The sequence below is a fragment of the Procambarus clarkii genome, chromosome 66 (genome assembly GCF_040958095.1).
Source record: "Procambarus clarkii isolate CNS0578487 chromosome 66, FALCON_Pclarkii_2.0, whole genome shotgun sequence".
Classification (NCBI taxonomy): Eukaryota; Metazoa; Arthropoda; class Malacostraca; order Decapoda; family Cambaridae; genus Procambarus; species Procambarus clarkii.
The window spans coordinates 31,609,932-31,617,431 of record NC_091215.1 but is presented as its reverse complement, the minus strand read 5'-3'; the positions used below and the strand labels follow the sequence as shown (position 1 = coordinate 31,617,431).

The 7,500-nt window shown below is 38.1% G+C and overlaps 1 long non-coding RNA gene across 5 annotated transcripts in view; it reads left to right on the top strand.

Moving 5' to 3' along the window:
• The window catches only part of LOC123769146 (uncharacterized), an 8,400-nt gene that overhangs the window by 553 nt on the left and 347 nt on the right, over positions 1-7,500 (top strand). For 4 of the 5 annotated variants that reach the window (XR_011223909.1, XR_011223907.1, XR_011223906.1 and 1 more), the window contains exons 2-5: positions 44-209; positions 653-833; positions 4,477-4,616; positions 7,420-7,500. The exon at positions 7,420-7,500 is cut by the window's right edge and continues 347 nt beyond it. This is a non-coding gene — a long non-coding RNA (uncharacterized lncRNA). Of the gene's footprint in view, positions 210-652; positions 834-4,476; positions 4,617-7,419 lie in introns of all 5 variants that reach the window. The other variant, XR_011223905.1, reaches the window with a different exon arrangement.

Sequence of the window (7,500 nt, the reverse complement as noted above, 5' to 3'; positions counted from 1 at the left end):
CATCTTAATTAACATTCCCTTAAATGTTTATATTTTTTTCCAGACCAGGTGGTACTCGTTGAAGATGTGGATATTGGTAGTGCAAAGTGAAATGACGCGACTCGTGAGGTAGCAAATTTCCCCAGAGACAAGACCACACTTAAGCACTGGTTCACCAATGAATCGATTGTGGACGTACCAAGCAGAAGCTGGTGGCACATGGCGTGAAAGTAAGTGATGTAGATATTAAATATCTTTAATCCAGGTGAACCTGGTAACTAAAGTTTTTGGCTATGGATGAAAATGTTAAGATTTGAGGTGAAAGCATACTTATATGGCCATACATGACTTGAGGTGGTCAAAAAATCATTGCTCGTTTGGGAATAAGTAGCTAAATCAGTTGACATTATATTTAAACTACCAGTACGTACTAGTCTGGCAAGTAATTCAGTACTAGCTCATGAGATGGTGGGTCAACCCACAGGTTTTAACTGTTAGTGAACATGTTTGCTCGAAAAGTGCCACTTTGATTGCATTAAAACGTTAGTTTTCAATGAGCCTGTTGCATAGCTTTAGCAGAAAGCCTATTATCATTGAAAGATGTAATGTTTGTATGGTATAGGCTTGAATAAATTTCATATTGCGCAAAACCTGTAAGTGTTCATTGTTGCAGGGAATAGTGGGAGTGATTGGTAGGAGCCATCCTGGGGCATCTCGTGCAGAACGAGCACGCAAGACTCATCGCGTCAACGTGATCATTTACTCCTGAAGACTACTGCTGTTGCCATAGAGGTAGATGGTGCACCAAAGAAGCTATTGATTTGATGTCTTCGGGCCTTTACTGGAGACTAAAGGTGAGCTTGTGTTAAATTTGTGGACTAAAAGCTGTCGTAGAGGCGGCCAATAGTAATGGTAACATCACTTTAGTGCTGTAGTGAAAGTTTTGCGCTTCCCCTCATGCAGTTGTTTGGAAAAATGTATGATTCGTAGGGAGTGTGAAGGACTGAATACGTTTGAACGAACTGCCGATTGAAAAAACCTAAAATGAATAGGCCTTAAGTTAGCTTTGATATTTAGATGTGTATTGATAGTACTTAGAACCCACGTTGGTTCAAACGTTGTTCCTCGGGTTCGACCTTGTATAACGTTCTGTGTAATAGAATAGTATGCCTAATATAGGTCAAATAGGTAGTTAAATGTATTTGTATGTAACACGTGCCAAGTATGTAAATATAATATTAATTTGGAATACATTTGTGACCAAGTGGCACATTGTGTTGGGGCCGTGTATGAAATGTGCTTTGAGCTCCACGTGGGAAATGAATATGGTGTCTTTGACAGTTTGCGAATGGGCATTGAAGGTTTGGAGGGTGCGTTAAGATGGCAGTCGTCAGTGGTTAACCGTTAATACAAAACGCGGAGATGTTATGACGGTTGTTTACAGTAGTCAGTAGACGTATCACCGAAGGTTAATTTAGCGAGCTTCCCTTAAGAAAAGTTTAGGTGAACTGGATGTGAGCACCCAGTTGAGATAGTGACCCTTGGGTTGGTGGGTTAATGTCTTGCGTTTAGAAGTGAGACTAGGACGGGAGCGGAATGTAATGTGTGTTTATTAGCCAAATATGTTTTTGGTATGGTGTGATATTGGTTGGCTAGTTGTCCAAAGTGGATAATATAGTTTACGAATGGTTAACTAGTTGACTTTTGGCACCGTGAGTGAATAGTACTTAGCTGTGAAAGTTTTGCCGGAATTGGAATGATCGTTGTGATTTATATATTGGAAGTAGAAATGATGATCGTGTCAGATTTTTTTGGTGGGAAAGGAAAAAGTTTAGCGAGTATAATTGAAATTATTCCATCGTTGATATGTTAACAATTACACGTTTAGTCAAATACTGGCATGTTGGCGAGAACTAGGTGCAATGACACGAAGTATGGAAGTAACTGCGTTGTTTTGTTAGTAACAAGAGAATGGTAAATGTAATAAAGTAGATGAGTAAGCATTGAGAGGCCATGCATGTAAAGACCGGGAAAGCCTGCTAATGGGAGACTGTTAACGGTTTTAGCACCTGTTTATTCCTAGAATAAAGTTTTGGGTTAGTGCAGCCGTTATTAGTGTACCGCGCCGAAGGTAGTCGTTGTGTGTTTACGGTTTCAATATAGAGGGAGTGCAGCAAAGTTCATTTACGCGCTGATGATATCCGCTGGTTGATAAGGTAGTGGCATTCGGTGAATATAAAAGAAGGGATCATGGAAGATCGGCGACATGCAAAAGATTACGAAGTGGGCGGGGGTGTCATGTGGACAGTGGGCTGTTGAAATAGTGTAGAGGGTTGAGCCTAAGAGCCTACTTCGAGACAGGAGGGCAGGAACGTTTGACCACTGTAATTATAACCATATGTGGATGCCATTGCGCGAGTTTAAGACATTTCCGTAATAAGCCATTTTTATCATTTAGTGAATCGTGGAATAAAGAAAAAAAGTTGACAAATCCAGTTTTGCAGCAGCAGCAGCATCATCATGATGTCGGTCGATAGTTTTTTTCTCCCTTGTGGGGAGGGTGAAGGGTTAGCGTGTGCCTAGGTGAATAGAATGTTTATCCATAAATCCTTTGAAATAATGTAATAAATTGAATCGAAAGGGCAAAGATTTGAAATGGGGCTACAAATGGAAGCATTTACTCATAAGAAGGACCATGTACCGTTAGTTTAGTTCATGTATTATGCACCCCATACCCATGTTGTGGGGGTTAGTGGCAAGGGTTAGAGGCACATAATGGGCTCAGGTACTGAACCCCACAAATCATTTAGCTAAGCAAGTTACAATCTTGAGCTAGTTACAAAATTCAATATAAGTGGTCACATCAACAATGGGTTCGAGATGGACCTCAAGTACAGGTTCTAAATTAAGCAACTGACATATGTGGAGAGGTAGTGTCAAAATTTGTTTGTCCTGCACACCGCCCCCCATCCAGTGGGCAGCAGTGGATAGGCTACAATGACTTAGTTACTACCTACAGTTAGCAAACTGGGGATATTTAGCAAAAATGTGGTATCAGATAATTTTGAATGAAATATTGAGACATTGCTTGAACATTGGTTATAGAATTGTCTGTAAATTAACGTATCTTTTCGCACTCCATCACATAGCAGTGTTTTCGAAGAGGAATGTGTAAGGATGTTGAAATGTAAAGATTACGGATAGCTAAGCACAGGATGGAGATAATTATACTGTATGTTTGACTCTGATGACTGGGTGAAAGATCCGACATAATGGGCGCATGTACACTAGTAAATATGCGTAAACGCAACTACCAGTTCTTGAAGGTGGGCCTGCGTGTGGTGTCTGAAATAGGTCGATAGTGCCATTGTCAGACATATCCTTCCCTTTTGAAGCTTTAAGGGTATGTGGGTACAGATTTAACATATGTAACCGATAGGGGGGAAGGTTTGAATATAGGTGGGGTTCGTGTCCATGTAGAGGGACGTAGACCTAAAGTTGGTAAAGGTTCGCTTGAATTATAGAGCTGTTAGTCTTTGAAGTTACTTGCATTGTCTTGTTGTAATGTTCATAGTAATTTAAGGTCAGCGTTAATCATGGCCAACGTGTCATAAAAATCAGAATTTTCCCGTGGAGGGTATGTAAATGTTCCGGTCGATTCGCGACAAATGGTAGGCTCATTTTCACTGGAGATGTGACCCCTCGTGCGAGTATTAGTCTTGAATACTGTGTAGGTGGCAGACGATGGGTACGGTACGCGTGTTGATGCATCTGATATTAGTGGCTGGGATTATGTAGCGAGGAGATAGCAGTCGCTCTGGCAGTATTGTTGGTAGATGAATTAAAAGCAACATGCTTAGGTTGTTAAATGTCAAATGTAAAAAAGTTTTGTAATATGGGTGAGCTTCAGGTTTTGGTCCACGGGATGTTGGTTATAGTTGTTTAGCAGGAAGGATATGGTGGGAGAGTTGGTTTTGTTAAAAGTTGTGTATTGGGAACGGGCAGATCTTTATATTTCCCTTGAACATTAACCATGAATGTGTTGTCATATAGGTACAGCAAATAGCGCTTATAGGCAAATATTGTGGAGTTAATGTTGGGTAGCGAGGTGTGCAAGCCAGATGAAATTGGACGATTGGGGAATTGTGGGGGAGCACTAAATGCCAGGAAGTGTAATGAAAATCCTGTCGTGTTAGCGTTGCAATTGTATGTATAGCAGTGTTGTCATTTCTGGGAACCCCAGACATGTTATGACTGTGCTTTGGTGTTAAAATATATAAATATGAGTAGTCAGAGGTGCAACACATGGTTTTGCCAAAAATTGTAGTTTTGGTCAGTGTTAGAAATGGGTAGACATCAGTACGTAATGTATACAATGGTACAGGTTGATGTAAGAGAATATGTAGGCAATAATAGTGTAGTTTAGAGCGTTCATAAGTAAATGATTAAGTGCTACAATGTATGAAGGTAACATTTATTATGTAATCTTTCCTATAGGGAGTGTGTGTAACGGTACTGTGGGGCCGGAACAGAGATGGTATCTGTTGTCAGAAACCAGCATGGTTGGAGAAAATGAGCAATGGCAATCTCCAGAGTAGGAATTGAAGCGTGACCTACAGGCCACTGTTATCTACAAGGCGAGTCTGATGAAATGTAGTTTTGTTCCCCAATAATTGAGTTTGAGTCCATAAGCATTGTTGGTGTTGTATAAATCGCATACAAATAATCATGTGGTGTACTTTGAGCATTAGGCATCATGAGAGCCAGACTTACTAGTGTTGTAGTGAAACACTTATTGCAAGTATAGTCTTAGAAAAGTAATGAAAGGGCCACCCAGTGGCTTAAATAGAGGAAGGGTGTGGGAAAAAGGGTGTGGGAAAAAGGTTGTTGGATTGATGAGAGTTTGAGGGAGTTTTTAGTGTAAAAAATTGAAATGTAGTGTCTGGAAAATAAAGTAACTCTGTATCTATGGTTGTAAATCCTAGCTCCTGTTTTCTTAATGAGAGAATGTGGGTTGTAAGGGGCAGGTTGGGTGAATTAAAGTTGCATCCCCCCCCCCTCTGCAGACAAATATCTCAAGTTGTAAAAAAAAAAAAAAAAAAGATAGGTTTTAAATGAAAGCAGTTGTATGATTAAACACTTATGTTTAAAGGAGGGATTTAAACATGTACATAGTCGAGCCTAGTACCATAACTATGAAGAGGCAATATATTGTTATTAATAAAACAATAGAAAATGTATTAGTATATTAAAGTACCTAAAACATGGTGTAAGTAGTATTAAGAGATGTGATTGAAATTGATGAGCTTTTAAGATATAGTAAAGAAAAGTAATGAAACAAATGTTCATTTATATATTAAGTTTTCATATAAATGTAATCAATAGAGGTTGAGAGTCGGAATAAAATATTTTCCACACAAGGGACACTCGTAAGGTTTTGTATGGTTAGAGAAAGAATCAGTAGGTGCAGTACAATATTAAACTGAATGAAATATATGGGGTTGCCTCAGTTTGTAATGGACGGAGTTATTGGATGTAATAGTTATACAAGCATAAAAAATGCAAATGTTATTTGTGTAACATTGAATATACTTGTGACTGGTGGGTGGGTCTGACAAGTGTCAGACTGGATAACTGTTTTGTAGTTTAGGCATGATAGTTCATCACAGGTTTGTTGTAGCATTGGTACATGAATAATGTTTTAAGTGGGTTGCAGAAGGATGATAGGTGGTGAGGGTGTGAGTTTCTGTGCTCCACTTTACAAATAATAGATTTGGAGGAGGAAATGTTCCTTGTAGATATATTGTGCAGGTACTCCACCAGTTGTAATCACTGGTAAAGATAAATTGATAAGGTGTCGTTAGGTAATAAATGTGTGCTAAGGCATAGAGGTGTGTTTTGTGCAGTAACGCGTTCTGCCCGGGGGGGTGGGGGGGCTTGTGAGTTGTTCCACACTTGCCCCAAAGGAAGGTAGCCTTGAATTATAAATGTAATGTATAGACATTGAGATAAGATTAATAGAATATAAGGTTTATTTCCTATATGTATTTAAGTATTACTGGCTATTAGAATTGAATGTTAATAAGGAATCTTTATAATGCATATAGAGAATTGAATAAATTGAAACATAGTTTTGCAATAGGAAATCGTTTTTGAAGATTGTGGCCCCTTGAGAACTAAAGCAGTCATGTAGGGCCGTATGGTGTAATTGATCATAGGCATTGTCATCTTGGATGAAGATGTATATTGAATCTGATAAGAAAGAGATCTTAGATAATAATATAGATATAATGGGTACACAAAATCACAGGTGGCGGTGTTATGTATGTATCATGTTAGCCGTTGCTCATACATAATTTGAAGTAAAAACATTGTTGAAATGTTAGTCACATGCTGTATATTAAAAGGATAGGTAGGCAATGGTTTGTTTACTTAGAGAATTGTTTTGTATTATTTGAAAAGTTTGTTGGTTTTAATGTTGTAGTTTTGGTATATTATAAAAAGGTGTTGATGGTACATAGGTTTGTACCTGTATTGAGGTAGTTTCTTGATAGATGTATATTATGACCCTTACTGGGTCCGTTAAAAAATGCAAGTATATTTTGAATGGTGTGTTGAAAAAGGAAGCAGAAAACAGATTTCAAACGTAATGTTAAAGTAGAGGAGCCATTACTGTGATGCTTACATGGGCCTAAATGTATTATGTGAGTGTTAAATGTAATGTATGTAAACGTGAAGAACCTGAATAAATTGAGAAATCAGATAGGAACAAAAACGGAGTCAGTAATTTGGTACCAGTGATCATGTGTCATTGTGGTAAGAGATGGAAATAAAGTTATGTAAAGTATGTATCGTAGTGTTTGTTAAAAGTGATCGTATTTGTGATTTTAAAAGTGAAAATGTAGTGTTGGCATAAAATGAGAATGTGAAACATTTATTGGAGTGGGTGCTCGTTGAATGAAGAATGGTTATTGTTCCCCTAGAGGGGAAATAAGACTAGTGAGGTAGAAGTTGGAAATAAAGTATATGTAGATATATTATGGTCCCTTATTGAAATTGTACCATAATATATGTACATGCACATTATAAATCCCAGTTCAACCTCACTAGTTTGATTTGCCCTCTAGGGGGCACAAGAAGCAACCTTCATCGATCGTTGTTGGGATGCATAGAAATTAATAGTTGATAATATTTGTATGAAATTTATAAATTGGGACAATGTTTTAAGTTAATAGGTAGAGGATAATAGATGTAAAGCAGAGGTAATCATAGTAGACAAGTATTGTTGAGAAGTGAATAAATTGGGTAGTGTGGTTTGGATATATTAGGATAGTTAAATAGAGGGGCAGTATTGGTAGACAAATGGTGGGGTGGGTTTAGTGAGGTATTAAAATATAATCGTGGTGGAAATTGGAAAGTAAAAATATACTTATGTTTCAGATAAGAGTGGCGATATTAAGATGCATGGTTACATCGTAATGTGAATTGGCAGCATCAGCGTGTACCCTTGGACTTTACCAT